The sequence below is a fragment of the Triturus cristatus genome, chromosome 4_2 (genome assembly GCF_964204655.1).
Source record: "Triturus cristatus chromosome 4_2, aTriCri1.1, whole genome shotgun sequence".
Taxonomy (NCBI): Eukaryota; Metazoa; Chordata; class Amphibia; order Caudata; family Salamandridae; genus Triturus; species Triturus cristatus.
Genome location: NC_140586.1, coordinates 913,790,177 through 913,814,513, shown reverse-complemented (window position 1 = coordinate 913,814,513; position 24,337 = coordinate 913,790,177).

The following is a 24,337-nucleotide window of genomic DNA, read 5'->3' as shown; positions in this document are numbered from 1 at the left end:
ATATATTCATTGGCAGGCATCATCAGTTACAATCGGCCACAAATTATACATCTCAATACATGTTTCCAACGGAGTTTCAAGCTGATTAGGGGGTTACATGAGCCTCATCCGCAACTAGTCTGCTAGGTGGGGGATACACATCTCCTCTGTAGTGGTTCCAAGCTCCCCACACTTTACTCCACTTTCCGGGACAACCCCTGGCCACAAACACCGCCTTTTCCCTCCACATGCACCAGTCTAGATCTTCCTTCCATTTCCCCAGACCGGGTGGCTGTACCGCCCCCCACAATTGCGCGATGTTCCGCTTCGCTATCATGAACGCCAGCATAGCCCACTGTGTAGTGCACACGTTGAGGTCCGTAGGCTCCCAGACATTGAGCAAGCACCTACGCGCCTCTGGGTGGATGTCAACCCCTAGCACAGCCCGCATAACTCGGTGCACACCTCCCCAATACTCTGCTATCTGCCGGCACCCCCAAAGGGTATGGAAAAAAGTCCCTAGTTCCCCACACCCCCGTCTACACTCCCCACTTTCCGCCCGTCCCATACGAACCAGCCCAGGATCCGTTATGTATGTCATATGCAAAATATTGAGCTGAACCAGCCTAAGTCGGGCCTGTGTTGCTACCACCCTGGGAGAGGAGACTGCATCCTGCCAGTCTTCATCGTCAAGTTCGAGGCCTTCAGCATTCCATCTCTCCCTAAGGCGCACCAGTGGATCCTCCATATTGTTGATTAGCTTCTTATAAATAAGAGAGATGGTCTTCTCTGGGATATGCCCGTCTAGGACCCTAGTCTCCAATGGTGACGCCTCTGGTAGCGACCCACCCTCTGGGATCTTTGCCAATAACGCATGTCGGATCTGCAGATACCTGAAGTGCTCGGTGTCTGCCATGCCATATTGCTCCTTGAGGGCAGCGAACGATAGAACCGCGCCCCGTCCCCACATGTCCTTGATCTGCGTGATCCCTATAAGATCCCACTTGTCAAAGCCCTTGGATTTCCAAAGGCTCCCCAGTTTATCAGAACTCCACAGAGGCGTGGCCTGCGTCAGCCTACCGTCCCATCCCAAATGCTTATTGACCGTATGCCACACCTGGACTCTGTGGGTGGTAGGGCCTGTCAACGAGAATCTACCCGGCCTAGCATACAGCGCCTTAGTATAGTCTCCCCCCGGTATCAGCCACCTATCCATGGCGTAACCGGGATCACCAGGGTTGCCGTGCAGCCCATGATTAATCGCAGCCAGCTGGGCCGCCCAATAGTACTTCCGAATGTCAGGGAGACTAATCCCCCCGTCATACCAATTCAGGGTCAATTTGGTGAACCCAATCCGCGGTCTGCCATCCCAAAGAAGCTTCCTTTGGAGGCCCTTAACCTCCTTAAAGTAGGACCCCGGGACCGGGTCCATTGTGTTGTGGAGCACGTACAGGAAACGCAAACGTGCCCTCATTTTGAAGAGGACCGCCCTCCCCAGCATAGAGAGAGGAAGGGAGCTCCAACGTGCGACATCTGCTTTGAGTCGCTGCAGGGGCGGGTCCAGACTGGAAGCAAAACGCCGCCCCCGATCCAGGGACACATAAATTCCGAGGTAACAGAAGCCATCTACAGCGATTGTGATTGGGCAACCCGACGGTATCGCTGGCGGATCACCTGCCAGCACATAAATGACAGACTTGGACCAATTAACTGTGTACCCGGAATATCTACCAAAGATGGCTAAGACGTCCAACAAGCAAATCAGTGACGCCCTTGGAGAGGCAATGTAGAGCAGGACATCGCCTGCATATAGGGAGACCTTGTCTTCCCATTCAGCGGTCCACCGCAATCCACGAATAGATTGGTCTTGTCGGACCCAAGCTGCCAGCGGTTCGAGTGCCAGTGCAAAAAGCAGCAGCGACAGGGGGCAACCCTGACGTGTGCCTCTGCCTAGGTGGAAGTCTTTGGACTTCTGATTATTCACTACTACCCGGGCCATCGGTTCAGAGTACAAGAGTCGGATCCAACTCAGGAACACCGGCCCAAATCCTAATCTGCGCAACACCGCAAATAAATAGGGCCACTCAACCATATCGAAAGCCATGGTAGCATCCAACGAGACCAGGGCCGCCGCTTCCTATATCATCGGCACCCTACTCAACACCCCATGCAGGCGGCGCAGGTTAAGGGCCGTATTGCGATGCGGCATATACCCCGATTGATTCGGGTGCACGAGAGCGGTTATTACCTTCCTTAGCTTCGTGGCCAACAATTTTGCCAGTATTTTAGGCTCCGCGTTAAGGAGCGATATAGGCCTATAGGATCCGCGGTGTGTTGCAGGTTTACCCTCTTTGTGTATGACAACTATATTGGTGGCCCGTTGATCATACGGAAGCATTCCCGCATCTCTGCTGTACTCAAACATTGCACGGACGTGCGGGGCGAGTTTATTTGCCGCCAACTTGTACAGTTCGACCGGGATACCGTTAGGACCCGTGGCCTTCCCGGAGCGCACCTCACGAATCGCCTGCGCCACCTCCTCATCCGTCAATGGGGACTTCATATAGGCCCTGTTTTCGTCCGAGATTATGGGGAGCTTTACATCCCTCATCATTTAACTATTTTCCTCTTCCGTGTATGCCCCAGAGGCACTATAGATCGTGCGGTAGTAATGAGCGAATGCGTCGGCAATGGCCTGCGGCTCGGTGATAGGCTGCATATCGTCACCCTGTAGTTCAGGCACAAGATGCGAGGCCCACTCCCTCTTGTCTAGCCACGCTATCAGCTTCCCAGCTTTGTCCCCTAGTTCATATACCCTGCTCTGGATCCTGCCGCTTTGAGCCTGCGCCCTACTCTTAGCAACAGCATTTAACTCTTCCTGCCGCAGTCTCAACCGGTGGAGGCCCTCAGGGGTCACTCCCCGGCCATCTCCTCCTCTGCCCTCAGCATCTCTTCCTCCGCTCTTACCAGCTCGGCCTGTCCATCTCTCTTCTTCCCGGCCATGGCAGAAACCATCTCGCCCCTAATGACCGTTTTATATGCCTCCCACAGAGTCTGCGCAGAGTCCACCGTGCCTCCGTTTTCTCGGAAATCATTTTACCTTTCTTGTCATCTGGCAAGCGAGCCCGCATTGCCACCGAGTCAATTTCAATCCCTAAAATGGACATAGTCGTACAAGGACCCATTGTCTTCTCGGGTGCCAACGGCACTCCCATGTCCCCTTTGAGCTCATGGAAGGTGTCCAGGGCTGCCTGGCACTCCGTGGATCCCGGTGAACCTACAAAGAAGAAATCATCCATGTGTGACCCGTGCACTGCGAGAAGTACCACTGCAAAAATGTGTTAAAACATTCAAATAAAGGACATGACATTGAACAACCCATCGGTAGAGCTTTGTCCACGTACCATTTCCCCTCAAACTGGATACCTAGCAAGTTCCAATCATCGGGATGGGCTGGAAGCAACCGAAAAGCCGACTTTATGTCACACTTTGCCATCTCTGCAGTCGTGCCCGCGGTCACCACTAGTGACATGGCCACGTCAACTGAGGAATAAGAAACTGAGGCTGCCTCCTCATCAATGAAATCGTTAACGGAAGACCCCTCGGGCCATGAAAGGTGCTGAATCAACCTGTATTGACCCTCCTCCTTTTTGGGCACCACCCCGATCGATGATATGATCAGGTTCTCTGTTGGCCAATCATTAAAGGGGCCTGCCATTCTCCCTTCGCTCACCTCCTTGTTCAGTTTTTCTTGCACCATCACCCTGTGTTCCGCTGCTGATTTCAAATTGTCCACCCACCCTCTCTGTCGAGGTCCCTGATAGCCCAAATGAAACCCGTACTGAAACCCCTCAATCAAAACATTTCTCGCCCCCAAATCCCCATACCCCTGCAGGCCCTCCACCAATTTCGCCAGCCTAACTGGCGTAGGAGCTTTTGGGCCCAGTACCCTACAGACCCTTACCCCCCTATTGCTCTGGCATGGCTGTGAGGGGCCCGGGGTGCTGTTACCTGGCTGTTGCCATTGCTGGTTTCCCTGCAGTTTGACACCCCAACAGTTAACGAGGGGGTGGTGCTTCCCACAATTCGAACATTCATGCTTGAGCTTGCAATATTCCCTCGTCCACAAGCCTTAATTAAAGTCCCAGCACGCCCCTGTCCCAGTTTGCGTTGACCCTTTGCCTCCCACCCCTTCCTGGGTGGGCTTCCCCTGAAAGGGCCGGCACACCAATGGCAGCCCGCTTGCTGTAAATACCGTCTTCCCACCTGTTGCCGACCCCATGTTGTGATGCCACAAATCTGTGTCTAGCTCCCCCCATTTGGCCTCCGGGCCCATGCCATACGCGCTCGAAACTCCTCATTATTTTGCACCCAAGCATAACCACCCCCCGTAAGCTGCGCTTTTCTAATGACATCCATGTATTTAAACAGGGCTACGCAGCGCTCGGGGAACTTCTCACAGTACACACTGGCGTATATGAGAAATGCCGCCGTCCAGTTTTCTATTGTCACTGGCACCCTCGGTCTCTTAGCCAGCTCGTATTCCTCCTCCTTGGAGCCCTCTTTGGATCTCACCTCCCTATGTAAGAGCTTCAATAATTCCACGCATTCCCCTTTCCAGATAAGCTCCTTGGTAGCCAACATTAAATGCGCCCCCAAAGGCTTTGTCACCCCCCATATATGGCAGCTTCTTGATCTTCAACTCCTTGCTCTGTAAGGGCTCCGTGCCCCCCCCAGCCTCCGTGTTTGTCCCGCTTTCCACCTTGGTAACCTGCGGCGCCCCCCCCCCAGTCTCCGGTCCCACTCCTGTATCTTTAACGTATTTCCCTTTATGCAGTCTCCCCTCTGGCCCCCCCACCCCCTTCACCCCCCGTCCCCACAGACACCATTTTCGGTTTGGCTTGTGGTCTGTTAGTCTCACCTGGCTCCAACATCGCCTGTACCAACGCCGAGGCCGGGCCCCCATCCGTCCCACACCTGAAACATCCTCGTGAGCCCCCCTCCTGCGCCGTCCCCCCCATAACCCCGGTGGAAACACGCGCGCCCGACCCGAAACCCAAGGGGGGGGTGCCCTCCGGCTGCCCCCTCCCAGCGCTGCCCCGAACCCCCTCTGCCCAGGATGGAAAAATATCCAAACCCTCCCATGCCCGAGCTCCCCCCGCCGGATCCAAGTCTGCGGCCAACTTCCCCCCCCCGTCGCCAAGAAAGACCCCCCTCCTCCCCATCCTCCCCAAAATCCCCCCCACCCAACTCAGGGTCTCCCCCTTTTCCCACACTGACATGTGGGGCTGCCCAGTCCCCTCCCTGTGCCCTGCTAGACACCAAAGCCTGCCTGTCCTCCCACCCTTCCACCTGAGCCCACTCTCCCTCCCCCAGAGAGCTCTCCCCCACGGACCCCCCGTCACCCCTCAATGACACTGGCGGGGAAAAAAGGAGGGGGCTGGCCATATAACCCCCACGTGTGTCTCCTGCCCCCAAAGGGCCCACCTCCCCCCGCCTGCACGCCCCGAGGGTGACAACATAGCCAAATCCCTTGCGCAATCCTGTATGTGCCCAACGTTCAATGCGCCTAAGCTTTCCTCCCTGCCGCCTGGCTCTGGCCGCGAAAGTGCAAGATCTCTCAGTGGGCCCGGACCCCCTGCCGCCAAACCACCCGCTCCTGCTTCCCCACCCACACGGAGAATACCCGTGCCCCCACCCTGCCCCCCCGACTCCTGCCGCCATTGCCTTCCCCACAAACGGTAAAGCAGGGAAGCGCCACTTACTGCCTCGCGCTCCCCCTTGCCTCCCCCTCCTCGCGGGTGTTGACACGGCCCTTTCCCGACATTCCGCCGCTGGGAGAGGGTCAACCAGCTGCTCAGACAACCTCCCCCGCACCGATGCAGCCCTCCTTCCCCCGCGCTCCAACCTGCTCGCCTCCGCATACAAACCCCCCTCTCCCGCCTGCCTTAACACAGCCGGGCCGCCTTCTTAGACCGCGGGCAGCCCCGCTCACTTACCGGCGAAGTCCGGGTACGCTTCAGGGACATGCAGGTGGCCAGCTGCCACGCCAGCAGAGGCCTGTCATGCTGGGCGCGACGGGCCCGCCACCTCGCCAACCACGAGGTCCATCCGGCCCGCCTCGCTGAGCAGCCGGAGAGCCTCCAAGACGCGGTAATCCTCCTGTGCCATAACCGCTCGCCACTTTGGGAATACCGAAGCTAATACACCCACTAACCTAACGGTATCCAGACAGAAAAGCACAAAAAACACCCAAAAACTAAGCCTAAGCTCCCAGCCACCAGGTCACCAAACCTGAAATGGTGGCCGGGAGCAGGAGCCCAACCAATTTATTGGTTGGGCTCCATTGGGCCTCATTTGGGCTACAAAAATAAATAGCCTAAGAAGTTAAAATGTCGGGCCTGTGCCCGACACCCCCCTCCCCCCACCCCTCCCAAACCGCCCGGGGTGGGGGGGGACCTCCCTGCGGTCGGCCACTCCCCCCAAGCCACCCATCTGCTGACAGCTTCAGGAACAGGAGGCTTCTGAACAAGGTGATCTATGTTCACCCACTTCAGAGTAATCATCCCTTCCCAGGCCTGACAGTCAGTTCTGGAAAACAACAGAACTTTCCGCGTGCGCTCCCCGCAGACTTCAGTGAGCTGCTCTTTATAATTAATGCAAATTATTTTAATCATCTTCAAAAAGAAGTGGAAAGGCGACTGACAGAGAGAAGAGGACATTGTTCTGAGACTACTTTTCAGTTTTTTTAAGTCTGTGGTATCTGAGCGCGTCTGTATTTGGGGTGCACTGAGGGGGCTCCCCGCTGGCGCCGGAGCGTGTGTTGGCCTGAGATAGCCGCACTCCCGCCTGCTGCTGGGCGGCCTTTAATGGTTCCACAACTTTTTGCTGTCTGCCCCTCCATATTTCAGCCAGAGGACGTGTTCTCTCCCTGTAACAGGCCTCCTCTCTCGCCTCAATCGATGAGTCTAGTGTCTGACAGCTCGCTGAGCTACATTTCCAGGCCATTTGTAAAACTGCTACAAAATGATGTTATTGTCCCGAATACCAACACTTAATTGTCTCTACATGCTGCTAATGAAATATGCCATAATAATGCAATTTACTGGTGAATATTTTATAAACTTAACAAGATTAACTTCTGAATCTGCGTCATACGTCTGTGATCTGCAGACCACGCTCATTTCTACCGCAGGTGCATTAACCAGGAAACCAGCAGATAACATCCACCACTTGTTTGCAGTGTCATCAGAGAGACTGCATACAGCCATGGACTGGTCTGGCGGGGACCACTCGTGTTCTGAGTGGCCAGGCCGCTTTAAGGGTATGAGAAACCCAGCAGGGTTTCTGACCGATGCACCATCTCTTTCCCGCCACCCTTTACTTTTGTCAGTGTGTAAACTTGTTTGGTTCTTCCCTGCCAGACAGAGGCGTAGCTAGAGCTTGTGGCGCCCGGGGCAATCCCTCAGATTGCCGCCCCTGGGGAGGGGGTGTTGCTGGGGTAAAAGGATGGCGAGCACTTGAAAGAGGTCCGAGAGACACGTAGTATCGCCGCTAATAGTTACGTCGATCATGCAAGTTACATGCACATACATGACACGGTCCAAGGCTACACAGTTGAGTGCACCGGTGACTGGCAGTCCTAAAGAGAACACACAGACTGCATGATCTATCTGGGGACTCAGAAAAACCGCATGTGACATCCATCAGAGAGCTACATGAACAATTACCTGGTAATCCCCTCAGCACAATGCAAACATCCACATACATGACACTGTTCAGGGATCCATCATCCACAGCTGACATTAAATGACTATTCATCATGGTCCCCCCCATTAAAGCAGTGCACTTTGTGATCTGCATGGTACATGTTCTTTGCAGCAGGCACAGTAACCCTCTGTGCTACCTATCCAGGAGTCAACCCTTCCAATAGACAAAACTCCGATCTCTCTCTAGGAAGAGCATTAATCACCGAAGTTATCATGCCATTTTTATTGTTTCTGAAAATTGCTGGAGGCCAGGAAGTAGGCAGCAAGTTTTTTTTAAACCATAATATACTTGCAAACACTACTCACCCACCCGAAATAGGTACCCAGTGCGGTCACACCATTTGCATCGCCCTAACCTGCTCAAGGTTCATGTGACCTCAGTGACAGAGTCACAGCAACTGGATCACTGTTGCTCTAGGGTGTGCTGCTTCGTAGGCCTGCCCGCAAGACTGGAGATGAACTTCAGTATGGATTGTGGTGCACAGGCCTTCAAGGTAAACCCACAATTGACACCACTAGGGTACACCTGCTTGTGCTAAAACATCAAGCCTTCTAAGGTCTAGTGGGGCCTTCTAAGATCTAGCATGGGAATGTGCTCCCTCATTAGAGTGGTCTGATAGACTGGTCATGAAGGTTGAACCCGGTTCCCCTGTTCCAAATTCGACAGCTCTGGCCATAGTGCCACATCCTCTCCCCCACTGAACACCATACTGCACCACTGAGAGAAACTCGCACTGCCTTCAGCTACAACCTAATTGTGCCCGCTATAAACACCTGGATGTGGCTCAATTCAAATTATGCACTTGATAAGAGTAATATGCTGCCTAAAAAAAAAAGTAAAAGCAAACACTCATAGGGAATGCAAGATTAAGTAAAGCATGTGAAATGTAAGCAGGAACAACATGGTTACCTTAATGATCTCTCACTCACTATTCAGAAATCAGCGAGTGGTTTTACCTGAAAAGTTAAGGACATGACTAGAGGGCCCTGAAGGGAACCGTTTCAATGTCCATTGCTTATATCCTTACAAAACGTAAGCAGTATGGTTTAAAAAGACCACATCCATAAACACAGAGCCATGGTACACATTGTGTTTTCCAATCCACCCATCAACCAGGTATTGCAGTACCTCCAGGAATGGTACACTTTCCCACCTGGGAACAACAATGATGTTCAAAGAAAGACGAGAAAACAAAAGTAGCGCTTCACTGGCAATCTGTTGAATCTGAAGAAATAATGCCTCGTGCAGACTCAGGATCTCACTTACATCTCACTTCATGACTCTGTTGGGGAAGGTTTTCCTGCCCCAGGCCCGCAAATTGATGCTGATGTCAGAGATTTGTGCCTTGTTGTCCATGGACTGTCCTGCCCGGAGACGCTGGTTGCGAGTGCTGATGTTTGCATGTGGTTCTTTGGGCCCGCTTGTATATGTACCCTGTGGTGAACCATATTTTGTCCCACTGGCTCCCATGTGGTCAGGATTTCAATCAGGGGTGCCGGTCACTGCCCACTTCAGGGTGGATCAGGGGTAGTGGTTAGATGAGGTGAGTCTCTCTCGGGATCGTTCTTGAGGGGTGACAACCAATGCCAATCTGTTGAGCTGGGGTGCTACCCTGGGGGACTCTTCAGTCCTGGGCAAATGGTCCAGAGCTCTGATGTCCTGTTCTTTGAATTACAGTGAACTGAAGGTGGTTCACTTGGGTCTCTTGGCCTTTGCAGCACCTCTGGTAGGTCACCATTTGCAGATCCGGACGGACAACCAGGTTGTCATGTCTTTCTTGAATCATCAGGGGGGGTTGCAGGGTGCAGTCCCTCAGTCATCTCACCTGGGTCATTTGCTCTTGGGTGGAGACTGTGATGGGCTCCCTTTATGCCATTTACCTACGGAGCAGGTAGAATGTGGTGGCGGACTATCTCAGCAGGGTGTTTCTCTCCATGGGTTCGCTATGTCTGACCCCGGAGGCATTGCTGATGTTGCATGTGAAGTTTGGGTCTCCGAAAGTGGACTTGTTTATCTCTTTGGACAATGCCAAGCTCCATTGTTTCTGCATGATTATGCCTTGCCTGGGGGCTCGGAAGGTGGATGCGATGTCCTTCCCATGGCCACAGTGTCTGTCGTATACGTTTCCCCCAGTTCCTCTGATTCCAGCGGTTTTGCAGGAATTCAGGAGGGACGGGGCTCTGGTGCTTCTAGTGGGTCCAGGATGGAGGCACCGCCCTTGGTTTCCGCTATTGTTGGAGCTAGCGGTGGGCATGGGCTGGGTGCTTCTGTTTCATTCATATCCCTTGTTGTGTCCCCAGGGTTCCTTCCCGGAGTTCCAATCTATGAGGCTTCAAGCTTGGCTCTTGAGCGGCAATCTCTGATGCAAAGGGTTGTTCCCAGGTGGTGGCTGGCCTCATTCAACAGTCCAGGCATCATTCTACCTTGGGGGCTTATGCTAAGCATTGGGGCAATTTTTCTGGTTGGTGTCTGCGCCAGGGAATGTCTATTGAAGTGGTGGATGTGGCTCATGTTCTGGATTGTTTAGCGGAGGGGGTCCTTCCTGTTTTCTTTACTGATCCTCGGTCTGAACAGGATTCTCTTTTGCATCTTTTGGATGTGAAGCGTGCTTTGTTGATGTTGCTGACTATCTGTGCATTGGCTGACTTTTGTTCTCCATGAAGCCAATTCGTCTTTGGTATCTGCTCATGTGTGAATTACTGTGTCGAGGAAGATGGACGAGACGGTAATGCCCCGGTTACTTACCGGTAATCTTCATTACTCCGAGTCCTATTCTTCCTCACCACAGTATAGTTTCCCATCCCTCTTGACCCTTGTTTTGGCGAATCATGCTTCTGTGCCTTTGGTTGATGGTCTTTGTGGTGAGTGGTGCCTCCTTTTATCCCATTGGTGGATAGAGGTGGGGGCCATATTGGAGGGATGGGAGACTAGTAGGCTGACTTTTTTTCTTGGAGTCTCTGTGGGAGCCTAATGCTCAAGTGTGAATTACTGCGGCGAGGAAGACTAGGACTCGGAGTATGGAAGATTACTGGTAAGTACCCAGGGCATTCTTGTCATTTCCCAGAGCTGGCGCACAATGTGATGTCTTGCGCCAATGCAAGCAGCCTGCAAGGGTGCCTGTGTTGAAAGAAGTATTGTTTTTGAGCACAAAGGGGCACCTTCCTGCACAAAAACAATCCCAAGGCATATTCCTCTTTCAATGTGTTTTGCAGCGCACATGGAAAGAGGAAGTAACGAAGAGAAATAAAGATATTTCTTCTTGTTACCCCTCAGCTGGGACAGCATAGCATTCAACGTATACCCAGGTATTGGTAAATCTGGGAATGGTTCAGAATCCATGGGTGGATGCGTGGGAAGACCCACGCTCTACCCATTGAACGCCTTCCCAGGGCAGAGTAACGCAACACAGGATCGCTTGATAGATCCTACTTAATCGACTTTACACCCCCTTGCGTGGTGCCAGGGCAGCAAAAAACCTACATAAACATGCCCAGATTTCATCATTAGAGCCATTAACAAAATACACGGATGTCACCTTCTCTGGCAGCAGTGGCGTAGCTAGGGTGGGGCGGTGGGGGCGGTCCGCCCCAGGCGGCACTATTTTGGGGGAGGACAAAGGCATTCAGAAAAGGCTCGGCTTGCTTTCGTGGACGTTCGGGGACGGGCAGAGAAGGAATAGGACTCGGGCAATGTCCTCTTCTTTTTTGTGCTGGCAGCTGTCCCCCCCTCTCTTCCTATTATTCCCTCTCTTCCTGTCTTGCTCCTCACTTACTGAAAACCGTAACTTGAAGAAACGGTTCACAACCTCTTTCCTTCTTTCATTTAGCTGTGAATTGGATACAAAAAAGAAAAACACTCTTGTGGGAAATGCCCTTTTTCTGTCATTTTTCTATTCCAAAGTGCAGCGGGATGGAGAGAAATAGAAGGTTTTAAATATGAAAAATAAATACGTAACTAAATAAAGCAAGACAGAGTGGTTGCAAAGTGGCCAGATTGGTTTTATTTACATCCAAATACATCAGCCTCACTTTACACAGTTTGAAGCCATTAGCACCAGCACTTGGCAAACCTCCTGGGCATGACACTCCACCTAAGGGAAAGAAGAGGCAGAAATCAAAAGATCATCCAGGTATGGAAAAATCTTAATCCCACTCTCATGCAACACCCCAACCATTGGGGCGAACACTTCAGTAAAGACCCAGGGAGAGGAACAAAGACCAAAAAGCAATACCTTGAACTGATAATGATGACCTAGTACACAGTAGCGTAGAAACCTTTGGGACTCTACATGGAACAGGACATGGAGATAAGCTTCCTGCAGGTGGAGGGAAACCAGAAAATCCCCCTGATTGATCAAGGTAAGAATCAGCTGCAGAGAGACCATATTGAACTTGACGGGGGAATAGACATGTTCAGCCATTTTAGATCTAACACAGGTCTGAGGTCGCTGGTATGCTTCTCGACCAGAAAAAGAATGGAATAAACCTCGAGCCCCACTTGCCCTAGGGGCACCAGAGCCACGGCCCCTTTCTCCGCGAGACTCAGAACACCTTTCAGGAGAACACTTTTCCTCAACCCATCCCGGGGCCAAGGTTTGATTTGGAAATTGTCTGGGGGTCCCACCGAAAAACCAATGTGAAATCTCTCTTTCACCACCTGAAGGACCCCCTGATCCGAAATAGAACACCTTCACCTGTCGGAAACGAGAGACAGGCGACCCCCCACTTGGACCTTGCTCACATTCATATAGTCAGGGTTTGGAGGTAGCAGAGGAGGTGGAAGAAGAGGCAGGGAACCGGGACTTGTCAATGGAAGGAGCACCCTGGCCACGCCCCATGCCACAAAAGTGCTGGTGAGGCCTCCCTTGCCTTGCCGGACCGAAAGCCCTCTGGGCACCAAAGAACCGTGGACGGGCCAACCTCTCCAGAGCCAGAACTTTGCGATCCTCAGCAGAATTCTTAACCATATCCTCCAAAGGAGGTCCAAAGAGCTTCACCCCCAAGAAAGGAATCTTCATCAACAAACCCTTCTGATTTGCATTCGCCTTCCATGAACGTAACCACACCTGGCGGTAAGCAGCGACAGAAGATCCAGCAGAAGAGGACGCCGCCCCCAGAGAATCAAAAGAAATGTCAGATAAGAGCCGCACCTGCTGATCCATCAGAGCGAGGGTGGGTGAAATTGCTCGCCCTGGTTCAACAACTCAGCCAAAGACTGGAAGTCCTTCAGTAAAGACTGAATAGTATGCGAAGAATAGGCTGCAGCTCCAATAACAAAATTGGAAGCTGCAAAAGTACGCATAACAGCCGCGCCCACCTTCTTATCAACTGGATCAACAAGAGAAGCATCCTCTGAAATTATAGCACCCTGTGAAGTCATCCCAGCCATCAATGAATACACTTTCACAGAAGAAGTGAACTTTTCCGTAAAGTCCTGCAAAGGATAGCACCTTGCCAAAAAACGGGGAAACCCAAGCTTATCAATATCCTTCCATTCAGATTCCAAAAGCCTCTGAACCGAAGAATGAATAGGTAAGGACTCAGGCGCCTTCTTCTGATACTGGGAAAATAAATCTGTGTCTTCCTCAGACGCCCCAGCCTCAGGAAACAACAAATTAGACTGAATGTGCTGAAGGACCTCTTTCAAGTCAGAATCCTGCAAATAACGACCCTTCAGCTCCACATCCTACACCCCATCAGATTCATGCGAGGGACTAGGATCCAGCCTCCCTGTCCTGGAAGGCAGCAGCCACAGCAGCCTGAATCATCTGCTGAATAACAGCTAACGAAGGAAGAGGTTTTGATGTCTCCACCTCCTCCACATTATGAGACTTATCAAGTGCTTTACCAATCAACTCCATCATGCAGCACAGCACCAACCGCCCAACACAGAAATCAATAAACTAAAGGAGCCGGCAAACACCAATGCTTAAAATGTCCCAGTTGCCAGGGAAACTCTCGCAAAATGCAACACGGCAGCTGCCGGCATGCCCAGCAAGCATGCACTACCTGCAAGTCGTTAATGGAACCCAAGGGACGCCTGCAAAAAGGAACAGCCACCCGTAATGCAGCCATGCCCCTACTCTAAATGAGTGGAACCAGTGAAATGAGAGACAAGTGCGGACCTCGACTACCCAGAATGCTGCGAATCGCACCACCAGGGAAGGCTGGAAAGGTGAGTAACCTCCCCGTGAGTCCGCTACAGCAGGACCACTGAACTCGGGGAGCGCAAAGACACAAAACACAACTTGAGGTCGCCCCAGCATGCCCAGCACACCTCGACCCCAGGAATACTAGAGCCGCTAAAGCAGGACCTCGATCCCACTTATGTGATAATCAGGAAACCGCATTCGGGGTAGTGTAGAAATGAAAAAACAGGTCTTTGTGGTGATTGGTGCCTCCTTTTATCCCATTGGTGGATAGAGTTGGGGGCTATGTTGGAGGGATGGGAGACTAGTAGGCTGACCTTTTTTCTTGGAGTTTCTGTGGGAGCCTAAAGCTCATGTGATAATTACTGTGGCGAGGAAGACGGGCGAGGTGTTAATGCGCCCTATATTGGTAAGTACGGTACATTCTTTCACTATCTCGCAGTGCAGGGAGGTGACTTGCTGCACTACACTGGGAAACAACCTTTACAACGCAGTCATTACATCGCACTACCTTTACATAGTAGTCATTACATCGCAACATCCTTTACATCGCATGTCATTACAATGCAGCCATTACATCGCATGTCGCTACAATGCATGTCTTTACAACACATGTCACTACAACACAGGCATTACATCGCAAGTCATTACAATGCATACCATTACAATGCATAGTACCCTTAAACTATCCAACACTTACCTTACTGTTGCAGTCACTGGAATTAGAATAGTAATTGTTACCCCTACACTATCCAACACTTACCCTACTGTTGCACTCACTGGAGTTAGAATAGTAATTTTTACCCCAATGCAAACCAACACTTACCTTTAATGCGATGTAATGGTATGCATTGTAATGGTATGCATTGTAAAAGTATAATGCGATGTAATGGAATGCGTTGTAAAGGTAGTTTCTAAAAATGCGATGTAATGGCATGCAATGTAAAAGACTGTGTTGTAAAGGATGTTGCAATGTAAAAACCGCGTTGTAAAGGCATGCATTGTAAATGTATGTGTTGTAATGTCATACATTCGCTTGTGGGTGAATAATTACAAAACAACAGATATCTAGTCAATGTCAGTGCACTCTTTTTAGATCTGCAGAAAGCTTTAGCAAAGTGACAGAGCTTACGTCACTAACACACACAAATTCACAAAGAGGGTCTTTGGGTCAGCTCGCTTCAGCCATTGGTTGCTTTTGGACTGCAACCTTCAGTCATTGGTTGCTTTTGGTCAGTACTTGTTTTACATACCTTTCGCATTTTTGATCACCCTGCAGGAATATTATAGCGGTTTTCATATTACATAGTTGATTATGTAAAGGACTTTTTCTACTTACTGCCTGTGATGTGGACTAGATACTGTTGCACAGGGCGACTGGCCGAACTCGCTGGACTACAGACGAAGCACAGGAAAAAAGCTGTGCAGTTAATCATTCCTGCAGTAGGGCTCGCGATCTCCATGACATTGAGAGTGGATTTCCTTACCAAAGATGTCTGCGAACATGATGACATGACGGCCATTTTAGATGAGGGAATTACCCCGTGGTTAGTGCATGTATTCTGAGGGCCTGCAAGTTTTTGAGTCCGGTTCGGCTGGTATCCATATCACAGCATAATCCTCCACCCATTAGACCATTAGAATCTGCATTTTCCTCATTTAGACACCTGCTGCCTCATATCATTCGATAGATGCTTGGAGACATCACTCAGCTGTGCGATTTATTTAGGCATGTGTTAGTTTCGTTTGGTAAATTTATCTGAAAGGGTCTCAGGGGGCATCAACACACCCTCCTACTACCATCAGCCTATTATCTACAGTTGAGTTAAGCTGGAGTCCTGAGGAGGGGCTCGTTGCCTCGCAGAGGTCAACGGAGAAGGCTTTTAGTGCAATACGGCAAGTACCTCATGCACGCAGACAAAGTGGAAATTCAGATCTGGTGCTCCAATCCGTAGCAACATTCATTTCAGCCATTGATTCAAAATTAGACTGCGCAAGCAGCTGGATACTAGTGTGCAAGGTACTGTTAAAGGCAAGGAGGTGGTAAGTCTCTGTGGCTCACTGGCTCGGTGATTGAGAAACCTTTGACTCTACTGGAGATTATGATGACATTAATTGAAGAGATTAGAGGCGAAGTAGCAAAAGGCAGAACTCCATATAGATCCGAAATAATGGATCCAAAAGCGGGGAATCATATTGGGAGCTAGCAAGATGAAAACTTAGCAATTGCATCCCTCAATGCAGAATCAGGAATATCGATCAACAAACCGAACCAATTTCTAGAAAAGTTGTCCAAAAAACTCCGTGTCCCGAGGACAAATTTACAACAGGCTGAGGAAATGCAGGGGTCCCCCAAAATAATCAATTTGTCTAAGAAAAATAGTAAACGTTTAAAAAAGTTGAACAAAATAGTTAAACAAATATACTAGTTTCAAACAGGAAACTTTTACCTATTTTTGAAAATAAGGTGAGTCAAAGGCTCCAGACAAGATAACGGTGAAGATCTATAAGAAAATGAAGGTACTGATGGCTCATTAGGGGAACATAACTGTATGGAATTTACAAAAAAAGTAGAATGGGCACTATGGATTCTGACAACTTTGAAACTGGGAGTTGGGGGCGCTATAAAATCAGACAAATTAGTTCCAATGAAATGCAAACAAGAGAGCGGAGAAGAGCCCATCATTTGCCTGAGAATAATTCCAAAGGAAGCAACACAAATAGGCCCGCTGCCTACCCTCAGGAAAAGCAATATGGGCCAACAGGATTGGTGCTGAATGGGCTGGGGAGACACAAGTCACAATATATTAGCCGACAAAGAAGCCGATGCAACAGAGTATTGGTCACTAAAGGAGAAAAAAAGTTGACCCTAATGCCCAGCAATAAATAACATCTTACCACCGGTCTACACCAAGATAATAGTCCTGTCATCAGATCCAGGGAGAATAGTGGGCAGCTGCACACATGGCAGATACAACCACAGGTGACATTATTGCCAAAGATGATGCCACCAATCTATCTGATAAGTGCAGATCTGGCCCGACTCAGGAGTTATCACATAGAAGGCAAGCTATAACCAAATTTAAAGAACCTAATAGATGGTCTGATAAATATTCTCCAAAAATAGGGTCTGAAGAAGATAAGGAATGAATTAAGGCCACCCAAGAAGATCTATTTCATTTAGCACACATGGAAGAGAGTACTAACTTAATTTTGTACCCAGAACACAAATCTTGTGGCAAGGAAGACATATTGAGTAGAGGTAACATCATTCAATTTTCCACAGCCCTGCCCGGTCTGAGCCAAATTGCCTCCAAGGATATTGAGACAATAGCAATTAAGCCCCCAGTGGGAAATTAATCCAATGAGCGAACAGAAACCCCACATTCATAATCTAAACTTTAGCTCAAATATTAAAAGGACATAAAAAACAACTGTCCAGCTGTGAAATCACAACGCCACTATTTTTGAACAATCAAGTAAGCCGTCACGTGTAGACACAATAGAGAACACCACAATGTGGAATCAGGCGAATGCCACCACCTTAATACTTCAATATACAAATGGAGCAGGAGAGGTACATGAAACAATGCAAAGAGTATTGATTTGCAGGGATCTGAAAGAGGATAACAAAAGGCAATGCATAATAAACAGTACAATGGATAACTGTTGGAAGGTGGGTTATTTGTAGGGGTGAGTGTGCACCTACCGCTAGCAATAAGGCCACGAGCGCAGTGTAAGATCCAGTCAAGGTCTCAATACATTATGCTCTGGCTCAACCCTTGGTAGCTGATAGCGAGCAGGCAGGCTTAACTTAGAAGACAGGTGTGTGAAGCATGTAAAAACACAAACTCATTAAATAAGTAAGACACAACACACAATAAAAATCCACACCCAATTTATAAGAATAGGAAATATTTTGTAGGATTAAAATGACACGAAGACGACAAAAGTTCAATGTAAGGAACTGGAGATATGAATTTTTAAAGAATAAACACTTTCTAGTGCTTAAAAACATATAGCGCCAACTTGGGATATCTGGTCGCTCTTGACCAGTTTGAGGCTATCCTCAATGGAGCCCCTGTCGGATACACTGAGCAGGAGGCCTGGTCAAAATGTTACCTTCGCACTTTTCCGGAGGATTTTCTCTCACTGTCGAGCGAGGCTCCTCTTCAGGCCGGATTCGAGTCAACAACAACAGCTTGGCTCTGTGTGAGAGCTCGGTGAAATCCTGGAAGTCTTGAGCTCCAGAGCTGTCAGTGGGATGAACCTGCAATCCAGGCCAGGTTGCGGTTCGATGTCGGCAGCCTGACTCTCGTCGACGGGTCGGTCACTTTATGGAGCTTTCTTCAAAAGTTGCTCCAAACTTCAGGAACTTCATCCTGGAGTTCCTGTTGAGGGTGCAACTTGTCCACAACACAAATCCAAGGTTCCAGAGTCTCTGAGTTGCAACTAGGAAGTTGGGACTACAGTTCTCACAATGCACCTGGCCAAATCCTTAAAAGCCAACTGGACGCACTCCAGGCTGGGGACTATTTGTGGGGGATGGTGCAGGTGAGCTTTGTTGACCATAGAGTCCACTCCGTAATCCATAGTGAAGCAAGGAAAAGTCTTCAGGCTGTAGTTCCAAGTGTGCAACAGGAGCAGTCTTTCAGAGTACAATCCTTTGGGGTGCAGATCAAGGTTCCTGCAGGGCAGTGCTTCTTCTTGTAGTTTCAGGCATCAGAACTGAGTTGCTATTCGGCTCTCACATATTTATTCAATGTTCTAGGGTGACAAGCAGGGGGCACCCCTACCATTGGGGTAACCTGTGCCACCCAAAAGCATGACAGCTTCCACCAAAGTGCGGCACTTTCTTGTCCCATAAAGCACTTCACTTTAAAATTCTAGGTGGAGAATTTCTTTCCTTGGGAGTAAGAGCTGTCTAAGCCAACCCGCTGGTGTGGCCCATTCTCTAAACACCCTTTCCAGACCTCCTGCTAATTCCATTCCCAGGGCTGCCATCTGGATGGGGGGTACAGGAAGAGGGGGTAGGCCTGGCTGGCATTCCTTACTGTCTTGCTCTCTTTGAAGCCCAGTTTGATTTACCCAGCCCACATCCTGGCCTGTTCTCTGCAGCTGCAGAGCTCCCACCATCAGATAACCTCTGCCTCTGTGCAGGCCACTTATCGCCTCATCAAAGCAGTTTGGATAAGCCTGTTAAGGGTTTCCCTGTCAGGAGAGGCTGCAAGAATGCTGGTTTTGGCTCACAGAAAAGAAGGTTTTAGGGCTTATTTAGTTATGATAAATCCAACAGTGGCAAGTTGTTGAATTTATAATTACCAATCTTTTAAGCCCTTGAACTATTATTTTGGCTTGCTCATGTCAATAGATACACTGTATTACAGTATCCTCATGTTAGCCTATGGAACTAAAAAGCTACTATGGGGGAAAAATTAGATTGGTAATTTTTCCCTCAGCAGGGCATATAAGACATCTTTTAAAATGTCTCTGCTTATTTGTACAGGGCACCCCAACCTTGGGGCCCCTAGGGTAGACCTAAGGGGTGACATATATGTAAAATAAGGTAGTTTAATACTTTGGAGGTACCTTTAAATCCAAAGTCGAATTTGTATATCCTTTCAGTTTTACAATTAGCTTGCCAGCAGGTCTGACTTTTAAAATGACAGCAGGCAACACAGCAGAGCACACTCAAGTGCCTCGAAGCTGCAGGGCCTCTAAACCTACATTCTCCACTAACTAGAGACATACAGGTAGGTTGTCAGTGGCAATTTTAATTGCCCCTAATTACCATATACCTTTTTAATCAGAGCACTGGCCCTGGGCCTGGTTAGCAGAGCCCAGTTCGAAGTCAGAGTCAGTTACCACCAATATCAGTCAAAACATTGGGCGATCAGGGCAAAAAGTATGACTTTCTCACCCCCACCCACAAATGAAAGGTGATGGGTAACTAACCTACACCCTGGTAGTCCTCATTAGCTAAGTGGAAAAACCTGGAAGCCCATCTGCATTGGCATGGACAGTTCCGGGTCTGTGTTCCACTGTGAAGTCCATCCCCTGCAGGAAAATAGACCACCTCAGTGCCTTTGGATTCTCCCCCCTCATCTGCATGAGCCATCTGAGAGGTCTGTGGTCAGTTTGAACATGGAAGTGAGAACCAAACAGGTATGCTCTCAGCTTTTCAGGGACCAAACCACAGCAAAGGCTTTCTTGTTAATGGCACTCCACCTTTGTTCTCTGGGAAGAAGACGCCTGCTAATGAAGGCAACTGGTTGATCAATGCCCTCCTTGTTTACCTGTGCCAACACTGCCCAAATCCCTTGCTCTAAAGCATCTCTCTTAAGCACAAATTCCTTTGTGTAGTCAGGGGCCATTATTACTGGTGCTGAACACACAGCCTTTTTCAGAGAGTCAAAGGCCTTCTGACACTCTGGGGTCCCACATGACTTTCTTTGGCTGATTTTTAGAAATTAGTTCTGTCAGGGGAGCCTCAATGGTCCCATAGTTCTGAGCAAATCTTCTATAGTATCCAGTAAGACCAAGGAAAGCCCTGACCTGTGTCTGGGTTGTAGGAGCTGTCCAATCCAAAATGGTTTGGATTTTGGCCTTGAGATGTTGAACATGGCCTGTACATGGCCTCCACCTGCAAGTTGGCCCAGATACACAACTGAACTCTGCCCTTTTCAGCACTTACTGGCCTTGATATTCAGGCCTGCCTGCTACAGGGCCTGAAGCACTCCATTCAGGTGGCTTAAGTGATCCTCCCAGGTGGAACTGTACACAGCTGTATCGTCCAGATAAGCTGCACTGAACTGCTCCAGCCCAGACAGGACCCTGTTCACCAACATTTGGAAGGTGGTAAGGGCATTCTTTTAGCCAAAGGTCATTAATTTAAATTGATAATGTCCCTCTGGGGTGTAGAATGCTGACCTCTCCTTTGCTCCTTCACTGAGGGCATTCTGCCAGTAGCCCGAGGTCAAATCAAATGTACTCAGGTACTTTGCATCCCCTAATCTATCAATGAGCTCATCAGCTCTATGTGTAGGGTGAACATCACTCACTGGGACTGCATTTAATCCTCTATAGTCCACACAGAACCTCAACTCCTTAATTCCTCCTAGGGATTAAGTTTGGGTACCAGCACCACTGGACTGGCCCATGGACTGTCAGAGGGCTCAATTACCCCAAGCTCCAGCATCTGAGCTACTTCAGTTATGCTGCTGGCTTTGACCTGGTCAGACAACTTGTACAACTTGTTATTTATAGGTAGGCTGTCACCAGTGTCAATATTGTGTATACACCAGCTGGTGATATCTGGGGACAAAGAGACCAGACCAGCAAACTGCTCCAGTACCTGCCTGCAGTGTCTGTGCTGTTGGTCTGTCAGTTTGGGAGAGAGTACATCTTGCACGTTGTTGAAGAGGAGGTCTGGCCCTCCTTACTCTCCTCCTCTATGACCATCAACATAGTCATGTCTGCCCTGTCTTGGTGGGGTTTCAACCTCTTGACATTCAGGACCCGGTGAGGTTTCCTGGGGGTGTTCGGGTCTACCAGGTGGGTAACCTCACCCTTCTTCTCTAGAATCGGATAGATCCACTTGTCCTGAAGTGCCCTAGGAGCCACAGGCTCCAACACCCACACCAATTGCCCTAGAGTGTACTCAGGCATAATAGCCTTTTGGGTATATCAGTGCTTCATGAGCTCCCGGCTGGCTTCCAGTTTTCTGCTTGCCTTGTACATGTACTCTGCCATGCGAGATCTCAGGTCTAGCACATATTCCGGCACATTGTCCTTGGCTTCTTTGAGGGGCTTTTCCCAAGACTTTCTCACCCCGTAAACTGCCCTTTTACAGGGTGCCCAAACAGCAACTCAAAGGGGCTAAATCCAAACCCTTTTGGTGGGACCTCCCAGTAGACAAACAGTAGGCATGGGAGGGGAGTATCACATCTCCTCCTGAGTTTGTCAGACAAACCATTGATCATGCCCTATAGGGTGTTATTGAACCTTTCCAGCAGACCATTAGTCTGGCAATGATAAGGGGCGGTGAACTTGTAAGTAACACCATATTCTTCCCACATTGCCTTCAGAAAGCTGGACATCAAATCCATGCCCCTATCTGAAACAACCTCCTTTGGGAAACCCACTCTGGTGAACACATCAAGTAGGGTCCGAGCCACCAAAGGAGCAGTGGCTGTTCTGAGGGGTATTGCTTTAGGATATCAAGTGGCATGGTCCACTACCACCAAGATATTCTTGTTCCCTGATGCCGTTGGTGGTTCTAGGGGACCAACAATGTCCAACCCACCCTCTCAAAGTTAGCCCCAACCACTGGCAGTGCTATCAAGGGAGGCTTTGGCTTGCCCCTGTCTTGCCATTGGCCTGACAGGTTGCACAGGAGCTGCAACACTCCTTCACCATCACATTCATATTGGGCCAATAGAAATGGTTAACTAACATTTTCCATGTCTTACTCTGCCCAAAATGACATGCCAAGGGGATGTCATGGCTTAAAGTCTGGAGGAATTCTCTATACTGCTGGGGAACTACCAATCTCTTGGTAGCCCCTTCTTCGAGATCTCTAGCCCCAGTGTAGAGAACTCCATCCTCCCAGTAGACTTTGTGGAAGCCACTGCCATCAACCTTATCTTGCCTGGAGGCAGTCTGCCTCAGGCCCTCAAGAGTGAGACATTCTCTCTTTTCCTCACACAACTCCACTCTGTAGGGTCCACCAGCTCCTTGCAACTCTGCCAAGTTGGACAGATCTTGCAGGGGTGGAATCCCTACCTCAGAGGTCAGATCCTCCCTCTCAGGGTTAGATTCCTCCTGCACCTCTGGAGTTCTTTGGGCTGGCTCACTAGACCAATGCCCTTTCTCTTGTCAATGGATGCTTTGCCCATTATTCCAGGATCCAAGTGTCTACCAGTTCCCTTCTGTGCAGTCTGTGATCTGGTCACAGCACATACCCACTCAGGGAGATCCAGCATCCTTGCATGGACCATTCTTCCCACCCAGTACCAGCCAGATGCTTCAAGGTCATTTCCCAGTAGGCAGGCCACTGGAGTGCAGGAGACACAGCTACCTGCTTGGGACCTCTCACACCTCCTCATTCCAAACTCACCACTGCCATGGGATGGAGCTTGGCTCTGCTGTCTTCATAGGTAACCTGGTGATACACACCAGTTATGAGCTGCCCTGTGGAGTAACACATTTCTCTGTAACCATAGTCACACTGGCTCCTGTATCTCTCAGAGCCTCAACCTCAGTCCCATTGATTTTAGGCCTCTGACTATACCGCTCCATGCTGGGAGGCAATGTTGCAATGGTTGCAATTTCCACCACAGCCAAGGGCACTAAGGTTGCCTCTGTCCACCCCTTTCCTATCTATGGTACAATCTCCAACCCCACCCCGATGCTAACAATCCCCTGGGACTGTCCACCAGTGGGGAGCTTCTTTGTGCAGACAGCATCTCCTCTCTTGTGCCCTGACTGATAATAGTTAAAACACTGACCTGCCTTCATGTTTAGTTTAAAAAAAAGGCTTTTATGTGATGAAAAGGTCAAACATAATACAATAAATGAGAAGATATATCATAAGCATAGAAAAACAATTTTAAGTCATATGGGGGAGGGGAAGGGAGGAAAAAGGAAGAGGAAAAATAACATGTACTAACAATGTAAGCAAAACAGTGATACACAAATGTTCCTAATGCATTAGATTAGCATGTAACAACAATATAATATAATCATTTAAACAACAGGATCTGAAAGCAGCTTGCATGTCGAAGGATCAAAAGAAGTTTTGGGCGATAGTAAAATGGGACAGAGGCGGGGTTGCACCATCTCCCCAAAATAATGTGGCAATAAACCAATGGATTGATTTTTTCAAACCACAATATGCTTCAGCCTTGCAAGAAGGAGAGCACTTACCCCCCCCGGTCATTTATTTTCAAACGCAGGTGTTCACGATTAAAGACATAAACTTAGCATTAGATTGTATAACCAGGGGCCGTGCCCCCGGGATGGACGGAATACCTGCGGATGTATTTTTAACTGATAGATTGTCCTGGTGTCAGTATTTCCAATATCTAGCAAATTCTATCGCTATGGGGGCGCCTGTACCCCCCTCATGGAAAGGGGCTGAAATAATCCCAGTTTTTAAGAAAGGGGACAAATCATTACCCAGTAACTATAGACCTATCAGTCTCATAGATTCCGCCCAGAAACTGATAGGTCGATTAGTGCAAAATAGATTACATACCTGGATTGAAGAAAATAACATTCTCTCACCCTTTCAGGCTGGGTTTAGACCATGCACTAGTTCGGTTGACCAGGTATTTTATTTTTTAGCACTCTATTGGAGGAATGTAAAGCTAACCAATGGGACCCTTTATGCGGTTTTTATAGATTTAAAATCCGCATTTGATTTGGTGCCTCGCTCCA